Source organism: Larus michahellis, chromosome 2 (genome assembly GCF_964199755.1).
Source record: "Larus michahellis chromosome 2, bLarMic1.1, whole genome shotgun sequence".
NCBI classification, from domain to species: domain Eukaryota; kingdom Metazoa; phylum Chordata; class Aves; order Charadriiformes; family Laridae; genus Larus; species Larus michahellis.
In genome coordinates this window covers 136,620,649-136,644,890 of record NC_133897.1, presented here as the reverse complement: position 1 = coordinate 136,644,890, position 24,242 = coordinate 136,620,649, and the positions used below count along the sequence as shown (strand labels likewise).

At 35.5% G+C, this 24,242-nt stretch overlaps 1 long non-coding RNA gene across 1 annotated transcript; it reads right to left on the bottom strand.

The window, feature by feature from the left end:
- Window positions 1-18,819: 18,819 nt before the first annotated feature.
- Window positions 18,820-20,823, bottom strand: LOC141738439 (uncharacterized). The gene is made up of 3 exons (XR_012585394.1): window positions 20,660-20,823; window positions 20,044-20,099; window positions 18,820-18,906 (listed from the first exon to the last, which is right to left on the bottom strand). It is a non-coding gene; the product is annotated as an uncharacterized LOC141738439 (long non-coding RNA).
- Between the last annotated feature and the right edge of the window lie 3,419 nt (window positions 20,824-24,242).

Below are 24,242 nucleotides of genomic sequence, written 5' to 3'. Positions count from 1 at the left end.
AAAATTCTGTTAAATCACTTCCAGAAGACATTTGGAAAAAAAATCAAGATTTGTCTGGTTTTAAAGTAAGCGATTTTTGTCTGTGGATGTTAATAACATATCTGAAATTTCCCTAAAATATCTACTTATTCTGTACTTAAATTCAGCAATACCACTTTAAGGAAACTATATACGTGTGGTTTTTAAACTGTCATTGGAATGAAGAATCAGGATGGAAATGACAAACTATGTTCTAATGAATACACTTTAACTGTTTCTACTCACAAAACCTGCTATTTAGCTTTTAATATATCCCTGATATTTAGATCATCAAAGCTATAGAGTAGTACTACTGTCAGATCAGTATAACATTTCTACAGTCCTTAGAAAAACAGTTTTTCAAACAGTTTTAAAAGGACCGTATCTTTTAATTATTTTTTATTCTTTTTCAAAACCACTGTACTTCAAAATGAGGTTTAGGTTTCATCATTTTTTCCCACATTGTTTTTGATAAGGATTAATTTAAGGGAGACTTTCCTACAATGAGCAATGTCTCTGATAGGTGCACTTCCTCTCTCCCAGCACCATTTCCATTCAAACTCCTCCATGGAGCAACAGGCTACAGTTCCTGCATCTGTGTTGTAATTCTACTGTAATTCTTGCACAGAAGCCTAGGCAATCAACCCTGTCCTCCTCTTGCCAGCCAACTGTCCCTTTAATACAGCAATAGAATTCAATATGAATTGAATGCGGTGCTAGGGGGGCAGTCAGTTTCTACAGAGAGACAGGATTGATTGACATTAAAGCACCTGTGGAAGAGTTATAGAAGAATTACAGCAGAATCACTGAAATTGCACCCTCCACCCCTCATGAGAGGGAAAGGAAGCTACAAGAGATAACATTAATAAATAAATCTGCCTTCCAACTAAAGCTGCATCAAAAATCTTTTCTTTTTTTTTTTTTTTTTGTATCCCCAACTTCAATTTGTGAGCAGCTTTTATTAACTATGTGAAAATTGGTTGTGACTTCAATTCTACAGTGGTTACAATTCTAGGACAGTTTTAATTCAAAGTCAGATGTCATTTTTTTTTTAAACCAGGATGTAGCTTTCCCAGTTCATTCTTTACCTTCCTCACTCTTGATACAGTTGGAAGAATATGGGACTTACGCATATTGAATTTTTAGGGGATTTTTAGTATCAGAACAGTAATATATGTAATAACATTGCAAGACAATTTTCAATAAGCACAGTTTCTATTTTTCAGTTGTAAAAATCTACATTATTGTGTGGATATGGTACTACATATTCAAATTGTCTGATTATATTTTCCTTTAATCAGAAGGGAACATATGTTGGATTAACTATATACTAGTTCCTTCTCAGTAGCTAGCCTTGCTCCAGATTTTGCAAACTTCATAATGAAGTTAAATTTAATGAACACATACTTTAATTTTTCATTCTGGCTCATATCGCTTATTTAGAGGCACTGGTGTGAGAGATTTATTAAGATGACATAGACGGGTGTGTCTTGTTAGCTTTATATTGAAGTTCTCCCAAGTTGGGCCTAAAGATTAATTCTTCCTAGTGGCATGGAAAAATAAGATGCTGCTGGCAACAGATGGTGATGTTCAGATTGTAAGTACATGTGGTTTTTTTTAAGTTCCCCTTTCTTTTTATACTTTCAGACTTGTTCTGTTTCAAGCCTTTGTCTTACTTTTCTGCCAACACCCATTAAAAGACACTTGCCATGTTTCATCATTTCACTGAAAAAATTAGCACATATAAAACACTTCCTTTAAGTACTGGTTTCCTCGCAACTACTTTTTCAAGGTCTTCATAGACTGAGATGGGTATCATGACATGAGCATCTCCAGATTCACCTCTGCAGCTGTAAGTTCTAGAAACACTTTTTAATGAAATCAGCAGATTTAAAAAAAGAAGTTGAAATATTTTATTCCATTATGAAGGTTGATGCCAATATTTTATCCAAGTTAAACCATCCGGAAAGAATGTTTAGGTTTACTCTTATTTGTTATCATTTTTATAATTATCTGTAATACTAAATCTTAACAAAGTTCATTTGAACTAATAGAATATTTTGAATGATATTATAATAAATACACTTAACAGTTTTGCAGTATTCCAAAACAAAATATGTACAGAAACTGTTTTTCTGAAGGCAGTTAGCATAGAAAGGAAGAATAATAATAAAATCCTTCGTGAGATCATACTTTATTGATCTAATCAGCTTAAAACTGTATGGATTTTTATGTGGCTACATTTCTATTTTATTTAACTGAAACAAATGTCTAAAAAATGTATGAATTATTAATGCTTAATTTTAACGTTGTTTGGGGTTTTTTCTTATAGTGATCTCAATGAAACAAATCACCCACTTCAGGCACACAAATTACATAAATCAAGAGATAAAATAATTTATATGAATAATGTGGCTCAAATATTTCCTTACAGTGCTTAAAATCAGTTCCATACTCTTCCAAGTACTAAGTGCAAAAGGAAGCGGACAAGAAGGGGAACAGTTAAGGTAATCTTTTGGCTTGTAGAGGAAACTTTTAGAGATGAGAAGACTACTCTCTCCTTGCTGTTGTGTCCTCAAAGAAGAGGAATAAGGAAGATCACAAAATTGCTCCTAATTACAGCAGAAGACTGAGGATTCAATATATTCATCAATGACCTGGACGAGGGGATAGAGTGCACCCTCAGCAAGTTCGCTGATGACACAAAGCTGGGGGGGTTGGCTGACACACCGGAAGGCTGTGCCGCCATACAGAGAGACCTGGACAAGCTGGAGAGTTGGGCAAAGAGGAACCTTATGAAATTCAATAAGGGCAAGTGTAGGGTGCTGCACCTGGGGAGGAATAACCCCATGCACCAGGACAGGTTGGGGGCTGACCTGCTGGAGAGCAGCTCAGCTGAAAGGGACCTGGGAGTCCTGGTGGACAACAGGATGACCATGAGCCAGCGATGTGCCCTTGTGGCCAAAAAGGCCAATGGCATCCTGGGGTGCATCAAGAAGAGTGTGACCAGCAGGTCGAGGGAGGTCATCCTCCCCCTCTACTCTACCTTGGTGAGGCCGCACCTGGAGTACTGTGTCCAGTTCTGGGCTCCCCAGTTCAAGAAGGACAGGGAACTGCTGGAGAGGGTGCATCAGAGAGCTACCAAGATGATTAGGGGACTCGAACACCTCTCTTATGAAGAAAGACTGAGGGATTTGGGTCTCTTCAGTCTGGAAAAAAGACGACTGAGGGGGGATCTTATCAATGCTTATAAATACTTAAAGGGTGGGTGTCAGGAGGATGGGGCCAGGCTCTTTTCAGTGGTGCCCAGTGACAGGACAAGAGGTAATGGGCACAAACTTGAGCATAGGAAGTTCCACCTAATCATGAGGAGGAACTTCTTTACTTTGAGGGTGGCAGAGCACTGGAACACACTTCCCAGAGAGGTGGTGGAGTCTCCAACTCTGGAGACATTCAAAACCAGCCTGGAGGTGTTCCTGTGCCACCTGCTCTAGGTGACCCTGCTCTGGCAGGAGGGTTGGACTAGATGATCTCCAGAGATCCCTTCCAACCCTATGATTCTATGATTCTATTATGAAGAATGGTTTGTTCAAAATCAAAGATAGTGAACAGCAGACTTTTCCATTGTTTTTTTGTTTGGGTTTTTTTTCATCCAGTCAAAAATGAAAACATTTAATGCTGCAGGAGGTGGATTTATCTCTTATCTGCTTTCTCATTTGCTGGGAAGGTAAGACCTGCATTCTGTCCTTGACATGCAGCAAGTAAGCTGCTGCTCCCGATTGTCATACACTCTTGCTAGAGAAAACGAAACCAAGCTGGGAAGGAGATGGAAACTACTTAGGCAAACTCCCTGGTGTAGGAAGAGGCAACCATGCAGCATATGTTCTCATCTTTGCTATCTTTGTAAAGCACATCAAGACCTTCAGACCGAACATTTACATGGTCTGCAACAATCTTCTTGTAATGCTGTTTCTGTAATCCTCCCTCTCTGGGTCTCTTTTCCTTGGATATTCTTTGCCAGACAGTGACTCTGAAAGCAAGATAAGCACAATTTAAAGCACAGTACAATTGTCTATTGGCTAATGCTCAAAGACCAAGTGTCTGGAACTAATATGTTCTAGACCAAGCATTAATTTACTCACAAAACCCAATGGGACAACCAACCAATCTCTGTGACCAGGCAGTCATCTGCCAGGTGGGGAAAGGTCAACCTCCATTGCTGCTAGGAATATATTAATCAGCATCATCCTGTTCATTGAGGACCTTTTTAATTTTTTTACTCTTTTAGGTAACTCTTTCTTTTCTTGAGTCCTTGAGCTGCTAATGACCACTGTCTCAACAATCACAATATTGTCTTTTTTTTACCTTTTTGTCTTATATACTTTTAGCTTGTCTATTTTCTTATGCTACACCAACAACTTTTTTTCAGTAAAACTGAGCCAAGACCATGCAGCTGTGCTACACCAACAAATCCTTTGTTTAAAGTATACTTCTCAAGTCAGAAGAGACATAAGTATCTCTGTTTACTGATCCCCTTTTAAGGTGGAGAGGGTGACAGAAATAACGAGAAGTACCAGACCTCTGTAAAATGAACAGAGAATCTATTAAGTGTGGACTACAGAAAATTCCTTTTTCTACATTTATGCCTCAAAGTACAGATTCTGTACTAATCGCTCTGCTGGAGAATAGGACTGCTGTTCAGGAGGACCTTGACAGCCTGGAAAAATGGGCTGACAGGAACTTCATGAAGTTCAGCAAACGTAAGTGTAAAGTCCTGCACCTGGGCAGGAATAATCTAGTACAGGATTAAAAACACCTTTGCAGAAAAGGCCTTGGGTGTCCTGGTGACAAGAAGTTTAACACGAATCAGAAGTGTGCCCTTGCAGCAAAGAAGACCAAGAACAACCCGGGCTCAATTAACAAGAGTGCTGCCAGACAATAAAGAGAAGTAATATTTCCACCCCTCCTCCTGCCTCTTTCAGTACTTGTGGAACCAAATCCAGAGTACTTTGTCCAGTACTGAGCTCTGCAGCAAAAGAAAAACATTGATGTACCAGACAAAGTCTAGTGTAAGGCCATCAAGATAATCAGGTGTACATGACAGAAGGGGATAGGCTGAGAGAACTGGCATATTCAGTCTTAAGAGCAGAAGGCTTATCAGAGATTGATCAGGATACTCTTTTCCTAGTTGGAGAGTATGGAAAAGATGGAGCCAAAAATTTCTTTAGGGTGCATAGTGATAGGACAATAGAAAACAGATACAATTGTATCATGGGAAGGTTCAAATACATTTAAGGATTTTTTTCTTTATCACAAATTTGGTCAGTTACAGGAACAGGTTGCCCCCATTCCTTGGAGATACCCTTGGAGATAATGTTGGAGATATTAATTCAAAACTCATCTGGATACAGTGTTTAGAAACCTACTCTTATTGAACCTCTTTGAGCAGGGGGTTGGACTACATGACTTCCAGAGGTTCCATTCAACCTAAACTGCTTTATGATTGTATGACACTTTACGGAATGGAGTGCACTGGAATAAGTATCTGTTGAAGGAGAAAAAGTGAGGCAGATGGGCATACGGAAAGGGCAATGAGAGAAGTCCTACCAAAATTTTAGGGACAAGCAGGGAGAGGAGTTTTAAAAGGAAGTAGAGTAGTCAACAAGATAAAGTTGTGAAAGGTGTAGAAGAGAAAAAAATACCTTAGGTTACCAGCTTCAATAACTCTGTTTTCACATCCATGTCTTCAAACATTTTTTTCATGTTATTTTAACAAACATCTTCTGTACATACAATATGGATGGAAGACAGAATTTCCCCATGCATGCCCATGATTTTTGAACCCTCCTAGATGTATTCATCATTCCTTATTTAATTCTACATGTCTCAAGTTCTGATGAATGCTTCCTCCTTCAACCCTGGATGGATGTTACACAGCTTCCTTAGAGAGGAAGACCTCAGTTGAGAGAAGTAGTATTCATCTAAACAGGTCTGCAAGCTCTTGAAGCCTGGAAGGCGGTCTTACTGGAAAATCTGAACAGGTTCAATGTTTTCATCCAAGTTCTCCCTCTGAAGAAAGCTGTTAATGAGCAGTTTGTTTTAAAACATGCCAAAATAATTTTCAGCTCAGGAAGTTGCTCAGTGCTGATCTTGATGACAAAAGTAATGTCATGTGAAGTAGATCTCATTGTGACTTTAGACTAGCAAGGAACATTAGCCTTGCTCTCTATCAAACTGGATGCTGGAGAAATATGACCACTTGCTATTGCAGCTTTGGAAAACGTTCAAGAGCAGAACCAATGTTTCTTTCACATAGACTACCAGAAAGCTTATGTTCCCTGGATCAGTGTTATTATTGTCTTTCTTTTTGACTTCACTTATATTGTTTTAACTTGTTCTCAGACTAGAATATGGTGGTTTGTTTTTTCTTTATACGTTAACACTGTATCAAGCAAATACCAGCTTTCCTAGCATAAGTCATAAAATGCAGAAATATTCTATAGAAAGACAATATTCTTAAATTGCCCTCATCACTGTAATGTATTATTCCCATCAAATGTGAATGGTGCTCCTAGTCACCCAATTAAGGGACTTTTATTCTTATGTCAGTAATATGAGGGTGAGTACGCATGACTGAAGGAAAGGATCTGCATTTTATTGGTCTAGTCATCCTTCTGACACTGTATTTCTTCTGCTTTACTTCTGAGGCTGCCCAGTGTATTGCATGGTAGAGAAGAACCGCACAACTTTAACAGCTACTGTTGATCTCTTCCATATATGTATGAAGTAGGAGCCTATCAATCAGAGGTAAAGTGTATCATGAAAAGTACCTGCCCCATGACTGTTACCCATACAAATTAGACGATAGCTCATGCTACACAGCCCAACATTAACTGCCCAAGAAAAATTCTTTAGTATAAACCTTTATAAACTTTAATATAAGTCCATAAACACTGCAGAACATAACTAGAGATAATCAAGTTAGTGTTGAGTAAGTCAGTCTTGGATTTAGAAGCAATACAACTAAATTTGTACAGTACTTCAGCTAACTACACTGAGAATCAAGTCTCATTAGCCCAGGAACTGCATTGCATCAACAAATCTGTATTGGTTGTGGAATCTGAGCTGGTATCGCTATCCACCGTTGTGCGTGAAGTACGTGAATATATGAGCTCTGTCTGTTTGCTTCAAGCTGTACTGAACATACAGAGCTTGAGGATTCCAGCAGCAAACAGAATCATCATAGACTAAGAAAAGAGCAGATCATCAAAAATAATTAGTTCAAAGCATACTGCAGAAAAAAACTTTAAGAGTTACAATTATTATTTTGAGGAAGCATGTATAAGAAGGTATTTATTTCATGAAGTTAGTGCAGAAAAGAACACCTTACCTTACAGAACGTGTGTTAAGTAAACAACCAAAAAGAGAAGTGAAGTCACTACAGATCCAATACAACATGACGGAAGAATCATTGATTAGAGAAGCATGAGAGATAAGGGGTAATAACCCAAATATTGTACTTTTGTAATAAGTCATAGGAAGAAATTGGAAGAAAATTATGTACAATTCTCTCCCTCAAAAATAAAGTATGTTGTAGAGATGAAGGCAAACCCAGCTGAAAATAGCAGAGGTATGATGTTCTCAGTTTACATTAATGATACATTTGTGCTTGTGTATCCTACCAGTGTTTCGCCCTCCTGCTGCTACTTTGAGTGTTCTATATTCACCTTCAAAATAGTTTGATTTCTTTTTAAAACTAGCAGTGAAGGATATATTTTCTTCTTTTCCTCCACAAGCATAACTCTCTAAAGAGATACTAGCCTGAAGCCCAGAAGTAACACTACAGCCTTAGACTAATAAATGATTATTAATCAGTTTGTATCACTATAGTAGTGTTAATTTCTTTTTAATATCTTTGTGTCCAGAGAACTCACAGTAGTTTTTTTCAGCACTCAGGTATTCCCAGTTTCATATGCTGAATTCAGAAGATAAATACTTAAAGGAGAACCCTCACATATGCAAAATTTGAGGTTCCAATGGAATGTTATTTGATACAACTTTGTACTTTTGAATTCAAAATGAGAGAACCTTGTTTTGCAAAACATAATTTTGAAAGAAAATCTAAAACTACAACAAAAAATTATTCTGTTTTATAGATGTTTATCCAAGAAACAGTTGCTTGTAATAGTAATTCTTCTGTGTTGGTCATGACATTAGCAATCTTGAGTGTCACTAATGCTGAAAACACCATTGGACTTCCTATCTTCTCAGGTCCTTTTCCCTGTTTCTGTTTGTGTACTCGTATACTCTTAAAATATTTATTGAAATTTTTTGTCTTCAAAATATGTATAATGTGTTCCCTTCTACAGTAAAATAAATGAACTAGACAACAAAGGGGTATATGAAATCATTTAAGAGATTATATTCTAAAATAAATCAGAATATTTTAAGAATAAAGTAATGAATCCATTTCATTATTTCTTGCAATGAGAACAGCAATCTGAACATTGGGAAGTTCAGAATGTAATGCATCATGGACTTCCATATAGAGAGCAGAAAAGCAATTCTAATAAATAGGCAGATCATATAAAAATGATTTGTATCAATATCTATCAGTCTGAACTCTGACAGTACTGCACCCACTGTTTCCCCCAAAGTAGGCAATAATGAAAAAGTGTCTCTTCCATTTATGCATTAATTTCAGGACTGATTGCACCTCACCACATTGAATCTGTCCACATCCTTTTCAAGCATGGCAACTAATGATCACAATTCCTGTCATGGAGATCAGTGCTTCAACATCCGGTTGGAAATTGTCAACTCTGCATACTACAAATCTATGTTCTGTCAATATTACAAATGGATAAGTAGGCAGGTGCCATTTCAGAACTCCTCTCATACTGCTTTAAGCTGTGCTGAGCCATTTTGTCAAATAAACCTCAAAAACGTGTTTGCCTGAGCTCAAAAAGTGTTTGCCTGCATTTTCTTTTTAATACATGGTATTAAATTCATTCATTACTGGTTTTGTACCCTGACTCAATTAAATTCAAAGTTCTAATCATGATCTACCACGCATCTAGCTACGTATACATTTTCCTTTGAAAAATACCTATTCAGTCCAACTTTGTACTTTTCAGCATGGTACAACTTTAAGGTATAACATCTCATACTAAAACACTGGGAAAATATCGGAGCTATTTTCTGTGCTAACTTTCGAGCTAAGCAACTCATACACAGGGGACATCTTATGGATTTCATTCGGCTCAAACGTAATAATTTTCATGTTTATTTCTCTCACTTCCTTCATTGATGACTTCTTAATTCCACAAAATAGCGAAGAGATTAGAGTGGGACAAAAAATAACCAAAAAATGGAAAAAAATAATACATCAGGAATAAACATGTGGGAGAAAAATTACATTTACAGCATAAACTACACTTATTACACAGTACTTATGCTACAATTAAATAAAAGATGATATATAAATTGCATAATGTTAATCATGTCAAATAAGGGACATTGCAGACAATCTAGAAAAGGTCAGTGATGATTTACTAAGTAGAGTAAAAATATACTTGACAACAGAATGTTAGCTTTCCTGAAGAAATACACATTAAAAAGTTTGAGAAGGAGAATTAATGCTGTCAAATTAAACATGAAGGGTACTTGCAAACTAGGAATGACAAAGAGATAATCACGCTGACATCAAAATATGTGCATAAAATAACATCTACTGTTAAAAAGCATAAAGAGTTTTGTTTGTAATGAATATTTTGATAGATATGTCATATGGGTTTCACCTCTCCTCCAGATTTCCATTTTATTAACCCAAAAGATCAAATGCAATAGAAACATTTTTGGTAGTATAGTAAATGCATGTTTAAGCGCATAAATATTTTAAAATATACATGTGCTTTCAGAGTTTTGGTGATGCTTAGAGAGTATGTGGTCTGGCCTTTTGAGTCTTTTCTGATTTTTTAATTTGTTAATCTCCTACCTCTGGTTTTAAGGTAGCCCTCATAGGAAACTTCCATTGGATTTCTATTTCCAAAATATGTGGGATATTCTTTAGCTACTTAAAAGATGTTGACCTAAGCCTCATAACCACAGTGTGAACAAGAGCCCCTTCAGGTCATGGATTTTTCATGCAGAGAAGCAAGGTCTGTAAATATTTTTATTGTGTTTTTTTCCAGGCGGAATAAATGTGTTCTCATTTTTATGCATTTTAATTTGTGATATGATTTACTTCACCCTATACCAATGTCAATCCATTGCAAAAAAAGTGTTTAATAACCAGAACTCAACAACAAACCATTTATACATATATATGTGTATGTGTATGTGTGTTTGTATTTACATATATGCAATCTCACTGTCTGTCCATTTAAAGTCTGTGGTGGATTGATCTCTGACAGCACCAACCCTTCCCTCTCGCTCACTGCCATCTTCTGCAAGATGGGGACCAAATAGAAAGAAGGCAAGAAGACTCATGGATCAAGATAATGACACTTTAGTAAGGAAAGCAAAAGCTGCACAAGAAACCAAAACAGAAAAAGGAATTCTTTCAGTGCTTCCCATCAGCAGGCAGATGTCCATCTGCCTACTGGGAAGCAGAGCCTCAGCAAGTATAACAGTTGCTTGGGAAGACAAAGACCACAACCACGACCTTCCCCTCTTCCTACTTATTTCCCTGAGCTTTTTGTTGCTGACCATGACAGTATATAGTGTGGAATATCCCTTCGGTCAGTTTAGGTCATCTGTCTCAACTATGTTCCCTCACAACTTCTTGCCCACCCCTAGCCTACTTATTTTGACGGGGCATGAGGTGGAGAGAGAAAGCTTTGACACTATGCAAGCAGTGCTCAGCAACAGATAAAGGATTAGTGTGTTATCAACACTGTTTTAGCCACAAATGCAAAGCACCACACCATATGGGCTGCTATGAAGAAAGTTAACTCCGTTACAGCCAGCCTCGGTTCAAAGTTTCATTTCATACTTGCAGATGTGTGGAAAGAGGCAAATTTTATACAGCCTCCATCTTTCAAATCATTATCATTTTGCACAAAGAGAAAATTACGAGACTACATCAAGAGTAAACCTAAAGATAATACTACATCAGCAAAAAGCTTCCAGCTCTAGCCATTTTTTTGAAGTAAACTTTAACTGTTACTGGAAACTAGAAAAGAACGAGAGACTACCGGAATTGGTAAGTGTACTACCATATTTGGTCAGGGTAGTGGGACAACCTCATCAAGTCTTTCTGGCTTAATGACCTTAAGACCTTCTATCTAACTAGCAGATAGAAACAATGGGAGTAGAACTACATAAATACACATATATATGTATTTTGTAGTATTATATTTAATTTATACAGTTAATATATATTATTGGTTTTTATACGGAGACCATATCAGTCTTTAACAATACCATGGTCTTGCTGGCCATGTTGAAAAGTGGGTGACATTGTGTGTTCATATAAAAGGAGGCACAGAGGAGTTTTCAGTAAATCTTCACTGCGAATGGGTTTTTTTTTTTACGCTATCTGAAGTAGTACTATCATGTTTGTCTTGAGTTACGTAGTCTTTCAGAAATATTTCCATATCATTTAAATTTAACATACTTTTCTGTGAGTCTGGAGAGACTGCAGAACAATTGGAGCAATTGACATTGTGACAACTGCCTAAGAATTATCACTATATAGTAGAGCATAAACCTCTAGAATCGCTTCTAGAATCATATAGATTTACACCTGTACAATCTGTATTGTGATGACAGAATAGGAACTCTTGCATACTTCAATGCCAAAGCAGGTAAGACAAGAAAAGAATTGAGCTTTCCAAACAAATCAGGGATTCATTATCTTCCATCAAATGTGTCCTTCCATTGTACTACAAAACCATGGTGGTTCTGTCCCTTATTGCCAACCCCCACAGCTTAGTGGAGAGCTAGTACCTCAGAATAAACAACAGCAACAACAATAGTTTGAGCAGTACAGGGAAATGATTAAAAGTGTGATCATTAAGACTACATTACAACAAGGGCTTATACTTTCCTCTCTGGCAAAACAGAATCTCTCCCAAATCCCAGCTAAAGAACTGCGGTGCAGCTGAAGATGTCCTTTGGAGTTTTTATGAATATTTTGAGGGAAGAAATAATAAATGAGCCAAGCCAGCCACCAAGGCATTTTTGAACAGACCAGATATTAGTCAATATCTAAATCAAGTTGATTTTATCACTGTTTAGACTATTTGTAACAACAAATAGGTTGCAAGATAATAAAAAAAAAAAAAAAACCCAGACTAAATACAAACTATTTAAAACCAAAAGAATAATATATATTATTCTTTTGAAATATATAATATTTTATTATATTTATAAAATATAAGAAAATCAGAATGTCATTGGAAAGTTATTTGATGCTTAAAGCACATTTGCAGAACATTTCTGTAATTAGGTTTAGCAGTTTTAAACATCTTTTCTTTAATAATGAACACTTAATCACAGGGAAAAGTAATAAAATAAATTTTGAAAAAAGAAGCTGGGATTTTGTAAATAAGAATAAAGTAAATTATTCTGCTCATGGTTCCTTGTTTTCTTGAACACCCAAATATCAAAACCTGGAACAGAACAAATAGCTCACCTCTTTCCACTGAAAGTAGTTAAAGATAAACATAAAATATGCTCTATAACTGTCACACTAATGAAAGTGTGGAAACAAGGTTTCCAATAACAGAAAGAAGAAATAAGCTTTTCTGTGATTAGAAGTATGTCAAACATACACAGTACTTTCCTCTAACATGGAAGCGTCAACATCAGTAGCAAACTTTTTCCACTCACTTTAAATGCTCCAAAAGCTCTGTAGAAACTTAGCTATAGTGACACTTGGAAGGCCTCTGGAAATTTTTTTGTGTCATATGGTCCCCAGTGCCCTTATTTCTGTTATGGGAATGGAGTATTCAGCCAGTTGATTCATTGTCGCACAGAAGTCTACGGCTGAGCGTTCTAGTGCTAAGTAAAGAAGAGGAGATAAAATTTATATGTGCACAGCAAGAAGTTGAGCTTGAGAAGAAAAGAACAAAGGCTATGTTAATGTGCAGAAATTCCGGCATCTTTGCTTACTACAGAAAACCAGACTTCTCTTTCCTTACTTACAGAGATGTTGCAGGTGGTGAAACAGTATTTTCTTTGCACAGATGTGAGACATCAGCCTAACAACCAAACTTTCTTGAAGCAGAACCAGAGAATTCATAACATTAATTTTTAGGTTCATCAACATTACGGATAAAAGAATGTTTCTAGTGTAACACTGGGGGATACTTTGTTAAGTTTTAAATCAAATTGTTTAGGTTCCAGTCACGGGATAACTGTTGAAATACAAAGTACAATGCAAGAGCTTTCCCCACACACATTTTTTTTGGGGGGGGAGGATTGGAGAGAAGGGGGGGCGAGGGTTATGATTTACAGCTGCTACTGAACTGAAAATGCTCTGTATAGGCTGCAGTTAGAAATGGAGTAATCCAGGTAAAATGTAACTCAAGTGTCTCTATATTGTACTTTGATACTGCCATATCTTCAGATTAGTTGTCAAATACACCATGCAATGCACATCCACAGCAGAACTGGTAAAGTAAAGAAGACCAGGAAAAATTTAATGAAAGAAAGATTTGGAGAGAAACAACTATACGGAGCAAAGCACAGCACAGAAAACAGAACCGAGAAATTAAACTGAATAAAGGTGTTGAAGAAATGACAAATGTTTGCTGCAAATCTGTTACTAAACTATTGGTATAGTGTAGAACATGATAATATAGTATAGTTATCTTTATAGACCTCCTGAGAAACATGAAAAAGCTCTTGTTCCTACTGATTGAGAAGCAGTGAGAAGGCCTATGTGGATAATATATTTGAATGTTTAGGGCTTTTTCCCTTTTATCAAATATTAGCTGGCTGCCATCTCTACATATTTTTAACGCAGGTGATAAAAAATAAAATAGAAATTGTATATTTAAACTCTTTGATTTTCATAATGGTCTAGAGCTGCTCCAGGAGCTGTAATCTTACCAGAGTATGATCTTTACTAAAAGTATAAGTAAAGTTTAACAGAAATTATGTTCATACACTGACAGCATAAAAGGAGGGAAGAAGGTACTACCCTACATGGTTTCCCTCCCAAGTTTTGTAAGATGTAGGGTATTACTTATTTCTCTAGCCCTAATATGACTTCTCACATATGAACAGACTAGAATTCCTCTCACATTATAATATTGTCTCTAAATTAACATTACTTCATTATGTAGTTACCTTGTGTGGTGCAAAGTCAATTTAGCAAGCCTAAGATATTTCTTCAATCATATTTGACCTAGAAGATAAAAGTCATGAAGTGATGTATCATAAAACCCATCAACTATTCTACATCCCAATTTACATAAGCATAAATTGTTATAGAATGGATACAGTACATAGCATGGCAGGTGGCTGTGTAAGTACATAATAGCTGTAATTCTAGAAATTTCCATATTGAATCAAGGAATTTGCACGTAGCTCTTCACAGGTTTCCTTAAGTTAACCTGGAAAAGAAAAGGATTATTGAGGAACAAAGAGAAAATTAAAGTAAATTAAAACAGTAATTTCTACATACAGAAACTAAAATATTACATAAGCAGACATGGCAGAGCAGCAGCACACACAGAACCCTTCATTCAGGTTTCTACTAAGTAGTATATCATGTGGGTGCCTTGAAAGGAAGGCACAAGGAAATGGAGTACGCCATTCTCTACATCTTCTAGGCACCTGCCTCAATCTCTTTTGCAATAAAATGTGAAAATGCTCACTTGTAAAACTATGACAATGGGAAAAATAAAAAGAAATTCCGTAATTCCATTAGAAAAGGAAAGCATTTTTTTTCACCTTCGAGAGCAGCTATTTGTTGAAGGGAAACAAAATCAAAAGGGTCATCTGGTAGATACTGCCTATTTTAGACAGATCTAACCATAGCATATACACAAAGAGGTTTACTGATAACACTATAGAGAGATAGAAAATTATTTATAAGTTAGGATAGAATACTAACACTATGAAATTCTGTTCTAGCAATCAGTAAATCAGCTAATCACTGTTGTCAGAAACAAACAGACAAACAAATTAGTCGTTTGAGTAATTTGATGTAATTAGAAACATTTGATATCATAATGCTGCTGACTTCTAAATCATTAATGGAACAATGGTCTCAAAGGCATGATAAACAAAATCTGAACGAAGGTCAGTTAAGCCATTTTTAGGTTACCAGATTTCTAAACATCTAAAATTAACATTGTGAAGACTTTCAAAACATGGTTGTGAAAACTAGACTCAGAGGAGATCTGAGTTTTCCTCAGAGACTTCAGAGAAAGTTGGTGTATTGGAGCTGCTAAGCTATGCTTACCACAGTATTCCTTAACTTGAAAAATTATAAGCAACACTCCCCATAGATAAATAATACTAATTAAAAAATTAATTTAAAACATGCTGATGAATTCCATTTTTATATCAATTTAAGATACATGAGTAGGAATTAATTAAAGAACTGAAAGTTAATGATTCTTCTTGCAAAAATGAATCTTGAAAAAGTCATACTTCTGAGGTGCAAACATGCCCTAAACTTTTTTAAATTTTACAACAACTTGCATATAGACTTACTCGTGGACATTGATTTGCATGCACACATTCATTTGTCAAAGTGCATACATACCCAAAAAGTATCCTAAGAAAAGAAATCTTCCAAAAAAGGAAAGGATGAGAAGTAATTCATTCAAAGCATTTGAATATAAAAATGCAATGTTTTCTGTAATTTGTTCAATAGTGGTATATAGATCCCTCTCCACCTCCCCCCCCCAAAAAAAAAAAAAAAAAGAAATTAAAGAAGTCAAAAGTAACACAGGAATACACAGTATCTTGGCTTAGGATAAAAGTGATTGCAACCACAGAGGTATAGATATATTTTAACTTGCCTAGGTAGAGAATACCTATAGAATTTTTGAAGCATTATTAGAAAAAAATTCTAGACGATTTTTAGGCAGTGTGGTCTTAGAAACCTTGCAAGTTTTTTTAAAAAGTAGAAACTAATGCTCTAATTCTCTACTGATTCTCATCTAGTACTTCCTAGGGTTTAACAGTGTGATTCAAACAATTCCACCCGGGCAGTTACTCGTCTATTCCAGTCAAACTATCAGAAGAGCTGATGTCATAAATCCACACTAATTTCCATTAACTGTAGTTACAAAGAACAAATGTTCATTAATATAATTAACACAATTACTGTGGATGTACTGTAAACACATTTTGTCCTACTGTCTGCTGTATTGGTTTTCGGACATTTCAAATATTCCTGATAAAGAAGATAAAATAAAATACTTTTGTTCTATATTAGGCTTCACATAACATTCTGAGTACGAGGTTAAAATGATACAGAATCAACATGCTGCATGTTTTCAAAAGCTAGATTTATTGAGGCAACCTGTGAGGGATTGTCATGTCACTGACTGTTTAAAGTCAATAATGTATTTTAAAAAATGTATGGACTATGTTAATACACTCCATTTCACTACATTTACTTAGACACGAGGTACTCCTTAATTCATTGAAGTCCTATGGCCTACGTTGTGCCACATATGAGACTCGATTACAGTGTTTCTTCTGGCTTTATGACATATGAATCCATTAATATCTGAAGAATTAAGCAGTTTTATGTCTGGTAGTTAAAGACTTGTGTGACTGCATTAAAGGAGGCTGAAAAGTTACCATATTTCAATGTAAAATTCTTTCTAATGAACTCTTTACGTAAGTAAAGATAATAAATAGAGTCTTCAGAAAGATGAAACCTTCAGTGCACCTTCCCAAGTTACTTAGCTTGGGAACTGACTAATTCGGAAGATTAATGGAACCAGTTGTTCCTAGTAGCAATTTGCCTCTATCGGGAGAGAATCAATATTCATAAAGCAATTTCTGTTATGATACATTGATAACCCTAGCTTTATCATGAGTAAATATTTCAATTGCTTGATTAGTTTTTCACTGCATATTTGTCTTTACATTGAATTTTTCTATACTCTCAAATCACCTTATTAAAAAAATACTTATTCAAGCAAATTACTAGCAATTTACTGTATTTAAAAAAAAAATAAAAATTATACCCTAATGATTTATATTAAAAATACTGGAAACGCAAAACACTTAGCTAAGTGAAAAATTTAGTCCATGTTTTGTATAGTATTTCTTCAACTGATATTTCCAGAGAAGTTGTATGCAATGAAACCTTGACAAACTAAAACTTCGTTTCCTTCATCAAGTATGATTCTTCCCCCTACTCCCAAATGCTTAAATGTTTTAAATGGAAACACTTTGTTACCATACAGCCCGCAGGTGGCAACAAATTTCAGCTGAATAAACTCCAGTATATTTTTCCTGTTCAAGGCTCAGCCATGCTCCATAACAAATACACTACTGTAGTGAAATAATACAGCAAATAATCCATCTCCATTAGTCCCTTCTGGTAACAGGAGGGTGGAATAAGGGTCTGAGTCATTCTACTACTTCTTTTCCCCCCACTTCCTCATCTAAGCACAGTCTGTCATCCTTCTTTTTCTATTAAAAAAAAAACCAAAACAAACAAACAAAAAAAAACCCACAACAACAACAACAAAAAAAACCCCAATAAACAAACCCAAGCTCCAAAAGAAGAAATCAACTAAATATAAACAGTAAAATGCTCAGTCACAGGGAAAATCATAATAAACTTCTTTTGTTTTTTCTCTCTGCCATCAATCATTCCCTTTTAAATCATTGTCTTTATAGATTGGATGTTGTTCAGAGCCATGACCAGTATTTATGCCTGTGAAGTATTTAGTACACTTATTAGTAACAAAAAAATAGATAAATAAAATAATCCTGCATCATTTAATGAATTGCTGGGGAAAGGTAACTTATCAGATCTGATTATTCTTGTCTAAACTTGGACATCTGCATTTAGATGATTAAGTGTGACTGAATACCTACACTTCCATTACATTAAGTGGAGACCTGGTTGTACGGTCATCAGCTCATCTGAAAACAAACTTTAATACTTGAGCCGCTCAGTATTTATTCAACCCTTGATTTTACTCACTGAATTGATTATGTTTCCAATGACCATAATGGGAACTTAGACACCTACCTCATATCTTCCCACCTAGAATGTAGACACCTAAAGTTAGAGAAGATGAATGTTGTACCAAGGCTATTACTTGCGTACAGTGGTATTTTATCAGTTTTTCCGCCGCACCACAGTCCAGCTGGAGAATTTTGAGCTGAGACTGCTTGACTAAAAGCTCCTCCTGTACATGGCAGTTTTTCCTGTGTCTGACCAATCTCTTCTTCTATTTTTTCTATGTGATTTTCATGGTTTTTAAGCTTAAACACAGTTTAGATTATATGGTATAATTTAGATGAAAAAGCTTTCCTGCCATATCTTTATGTCTACTTCTACAAGTATCCAATTTAAACAAACATTTTATTATATTGTTCCATCCATCTCAATCCCTTTCATCCCTGCTTACTAATTACAGGAATGAAAATTATGAACAATCAAACTACATTATTTTTCACACAGTTGTGTCAATTTAAAAGTGAAAATAAATAAATAAACAAACAAACAAAAAAACATTCCTCTCTATAAATATACATGCAAGAGAATGGGAGGCAGAAACAACCAGTTTTCTTGAAGTTTACTTGGCCTTATCAATAGAAAATTAATTTAATCCAAATCTCCAGAGCAGGCAAAAAAATCACCTTGGATCAAAACAGAATGCAAATATTGCCAGATTGTGTGCATTTTTTTCTCTTCAGTAAACATGAAGTAGCCTATTCTCTTTTTCACTGAAAGAAAAACAAAAAAATTCATTGCAATTCTTTTCCACAGACTCTCAGTCCATACACAGAGACAGTTGTTGTAGAGTAGCTAGTTCTTGTGAGTTCACATGCTCATTTGCTTTCTGTTATAACTTTGTGGTCTTCATATCACTTTATTCAAACAGTATTCATTTTTTACCTTTGCTGATACCTAAGGCAACACACTTCACTATTCTTTGCTCCAAAATCCCTATGTATAAAAATCTATCTTATACCCAACAAATACACATATAAACACACACATATACATATGAAATTATAGTATTTTAAAATTTAAATTAAATTACATGTCCTTAGCAAAATATGAAATTTCTGAATGCAAAGTACTAGATAGGATTTAGTTGTTGCTATTACCACAACTATTATTCATGTGTTCTTTAAAATTTGTAGATTTTTTTTTTTTTTCATACAGGAATATCATTAGGAATTAAATAATGCAACTACTTGACTCAGTCCAAACTGAAAGTAATTGTGAAGTTCTATAGAAGTATCGCACAAAGTAATGAACCATTAGAACTTTCTTTTCATGAACAAAAGATAAGTGCAAACAGTATTTTCAAGAATATTACTGCAAATCTCTCACAGTTGAATGTTTCCTAAATAAAAATAGCACTTCCTGTAGGTATTTTTCTTTTTAAGGTTTTGTACCAGTGTTGTATGTCTTTACACGTTACTAAAACTTATAAATTTTTAACACTACATATTGGGCAGACAGAGATATTTATAGGAGCAAGGCCTTTAAAGATTAATTTGTCACTTTCTTGAAGAGTTTCTGAAAGTAGGCCTGAGTAGAATAACAATTATAAACTTTTTATAATTCACATTTTTAGAGATTTCAACACATTAACTGGTACAAATTCAAAATGGGATGATGCCAATCCTTCTTCCTGCAGTAGTAAGAAAAAGATTTTTCCAGCTTTTTGTATACTGTATATTTATGTGTTATGTAATCTGGAAAGTGTATTTAACAATTAGGAGTGTTGATGAGCACCATCAATTGATCTGTATTATAAATAACTATTGCCTTCCCCCAAAAAAATCATGACTAAATAAAGTAATTGGTTTTTTTAAGGTTTCCATGGAAAAGTGATGCTTTCATAGTACCTTGAGTTCGTAGATTTAGAAAATAAATTTTTTCTTTATCCCAAATTCTGTTGACTCTGCATAGGACAAGACAAGACAGAAGGTCATCTATACTTCGGCATTGACAAAAGATACTTCTATTTCTCCACCTAAACAGTCTTGCAGCCCTTGTAAGAAAGATAAGCAGGTCCAGAAGACCATAAAATTCAGCATGGATGGCCTGTTGTAGAAAACCATATCCTTTTTTGCCCAGTACAGAGGACATTAAGGATCTGAAAAAGAAGAAACTCAAAGACAAGTAATTCAGATCAAATTTACAGTTCTTAGTATTCTAGGGAGTTTCTTTAGAAATAAGTCCCAACTAAATAAGTCCACAGGTCCCAACTCATCTAGATGACACTGGTTACCTTAAGTGAAAAAATAGTGTTATGTCAGTTAAATCTATAGGCAAACAGCATGCTGTAACTTTTCAAACTTTGTCTGGATTCTGTAAGGTTATAACTTAACACAGATGAACTTCTGTATTTTTCCTGACAACCTGCGAGCTTATCTGAGATTTCTTATTAGCTTCTTTTCTGGCAAAGAGTACTTCAAAATGATCTCCAAAAATGCTTTTCCCACAAGTGTGAAGGCTTACCAGTTCCTTAAAGTAGAGGTCAGCATCAATTTATTATTCCGTCCAAGCAAAAAGTGACAGCGGATGAAGTATCTCAATACTTCTTATGGAAGAGAAATGTCCTTCCCACTTCTTGGACTATTTTAATAATAAAGATATATCTTACTCAGAGACCAGGCAGTCACTATGTTCCTCTTCTTACAGTGACAAAATAAACTGGTGGTAAAAAACAAATATTAGGTGTATAAGTCAGTATTTTTAACTACCCTGTAAAAATTAATGTATGTTATGATAAACTTATGGAATCATTATTTGCCTTCCTACATATTGTTCTACCGCAGTATTCGAAAACACAATTGGAAATGAAATCTACAGAAAGCTATTTCTCTGGAAATACTTAATAGCTCTTAAGCAAATATGCCAGGAGAAACGGTTGCCTATTGTATAACCAAGGTTAGTTCCCTGCCATACTTCTAATCTCATAGGTTTCAGTGTTGGAGCGTGCATTCCATATATGCAAACTCAGGATCATTTAACTTGCGCTGTATGTGTCTTTATACAAACCCACTTCATTCTTCAGAGTATCCAGATCCTCATCAGAGGCCCTTATCCCAAAAAACATCAGGTGCATGGAATAACAGAATGATTGTGGGATCTATATGGGGAAAAGCTTCTTAAAGCCGTCATTATCAAGAAAATAAGTATTTCATATTCTTCATTACTGGCAACTCCCTTCCAAAGCCTGTCTCCAAAAATGCAGGAAAATTTTGTCAAGTTAGGCATTTGTTTTAAAAATTGTCATAATAGACTACTGATCATCATATCTGAACACACTCCCAATGTTTGTTCCTAAGCATACCTGAAAAAGGAACCCTTTAAAAGCATACTTCAGGGGCTGTCTAAGTCTTATTAGAATATTTCCTAGCTTGCCAGGAAATAGATGGCCTGTTCAACTTGTAAGAACAGCCATATAGTGTAAAACATACACTTAAATACTTTGTGAAAAAAGAGTTTATCTCCAAGTATCTCAGAGTCAACAGCTACATGACAAAATATATTTTTGTTATTAAGTTAGGTTTAGGTAACAGAAAGAGTATTGTCTAAGGCTTTTTTAGGCTACCTTTCCCTTTCTGGACTTAGCTTAACTAATGAGTCCACTACCATGACTGGTAGAATGTAAGCAATCACAGTATCACTGAGCATATGAAAATGTTAAGCCAGTTCTTCTAAATATCTGATGTGGTCTTCCTGAATGTATTTCTCCTTATGAAAAAACGTGAACGTGGATTTAGCTACTAAGACAAATATTGCTTACACTGTGCAGTGATGTATATGTCACCCAAACAGGAAATGCCCAAAATATATTGGTTGAGTAGCAAATAGGTAATCAAACTTGTGTTCCATGAATGCCAAGAAATACTAGATGTAAATCTCAGTAAAGAAAGAGCTGTGAAATGGTTACAATGCACAGGCCAACTTTTAGAAACATGGAAACAAGACGATGAGGAAAAAACAGCTAACGTCTGGCAGATCAAGGAGATACCTCCGACCAACATAATAGTTGGACTCAATAGCTTTCAGTAAAAGATATTAGAGAGATGGGAAGAGTGAGAAGCCCATAGGAAAAATGCTTTCAGTGAAGTAGGAGAATATGTGAGAAAGTGATTCGGCTGTTGTAGTCGTCATCCCCTAGTTTTTGGGAAGCAAATGTAAATTCTTTCTTATTTCTCAGTGAGTCAACAAACTTCTGGTAATTATACTTAAATCTGGCAACAGGAAAAGTGGAAAGACTATGAACCACTTTTTTTTTTTCCTAAGAATGAAAAAAACACCCTCAGAAAATTTACTGTTATGGGGACTTATTGATCCATGGGGAGCTGATGTTTCTGGACACCAAGTGTTAATAGTCAGCTAGGGAGACAGTTACAGATGAAAGGCGTTCTCATCCGAAATGGTAAGTGATGGATGAATATTGGGGTAATAATGGTCAACTATAGTCAGAAGTGAAGAAAACACCCTATGGAAATTCTAAAAACAAGAAGTATTTTTCCTTTTAGAGATTTATCTGGTTGATTTGGCTAAATAGACTTTTGGTTAGATTTAAAACAATTTTTATGACCTTGCATAAGAAATTCTTTGACAGTAAGATCTACTGATCATATTTTGCAAACAAAAAAAAACCCAGACAAACAAAGCCACTCACAGAAATTGCATTCATACTTGGTGGGAACTGAAGGAACTACTATTAACAATAGTCTACGATACTGTCTATCACAGAACATTTAAGTCTGGTGAGAAATCTATCATGACAAGGATGAAGTTAATATTGTCATGTCCTACAATAAAAGTTTCTACTTCAAAATATTCTAGTGGGTTTTGGAGATCTTTTAGAGGCTTTAAGAGGAGTCCAGATGCAACCCAGGGGGTTACCGGATTTAGAAAAAGAACATGTATTGCCATTATGAGCTCTGACAACTGAAATATCCATCTTAAAGGGAGCCTCAAATGGACATAAGTCAATTAACTTCAAATAAAAGCTTAAATAAACGGAACCATGGCCTTCTCTTAAGCCTCCTCTTGGTTTTAGAAGAAGGTACTGGCTGTTATATGTTGTAAGCATATATGCACCAGCTTGCACACTTGGAACTGAGAAACAGGGCTCACATGCTGGCACAACTGAAAAGAGAGCATAAACATAGCCTCTGATGTTCAGCACAATGGTGTTTGAGTGTTTCATAAATATCAACATCCCGTGATGTGAGAACATAGTTCTATTATTATTTTACAGACTGGCAGTTGAAGAGAAAAGTTTTGGGGACATGGGGTAAAAGAAGATAAGGAGGATCACATAAAGCAAAAAATAAAAAGTGAAATTGTTTTCTATCAGAATGCCCATTTGTGTTAAGTGAGAACACAGATTAATTTGTGTTTTAGTTTGAAGCAGTTTGAACCAACGCAATTCCATGATATTCTGAGAGGTATTATGCGCTCAGTCTCACTTGCTGAGTCTTCCCCTCTTGTCAGTCAATTTTAGCAGTTATTGAGTCAAAGAGAGACAGAAAAAAACTTGTATGTGCTTGGGCATTATTGTCCTCCCCTGCAACGTGGATGACCTTGGCTCAAATCCCCAGTCAGAAAAAGGACAAAACTGAACCTTATTTTCTCCTATCTTTTGTTAATGCATCTGTGTAAAGATCTTTAAATGTTCAAAGCAAATTGTCATTGGCTACATTTGTACTTGGGAAATCTCAGTCTGATACAGATCAGATGGCAGAATCTCAGATTGGATATTCAGAAAAGTTTAGATGCAGGATCTTGCTAGATTTCAGTGGGAGAGGCCAGGAAAATATTTAATTCTCCAGCTCAGTATTCAACTGTCTTCATCACATGACTACATTTTTTTTTCCCCTAGAGTTTTCTTTTTAATCAACCATACAACTTCCTACTCTAACAACACAGGAGGAAAGAGTCCTGCAGGCAACCTACATCTGTGTATGTCCTTGTTCAATTCCTTGATCATTTCCTTTCCTGTGGTGCTAAGCAAGGACCAAGGTAAATGACAGAATTTTCATGTACAAATAAGACATTTCCATAAATTGTAACA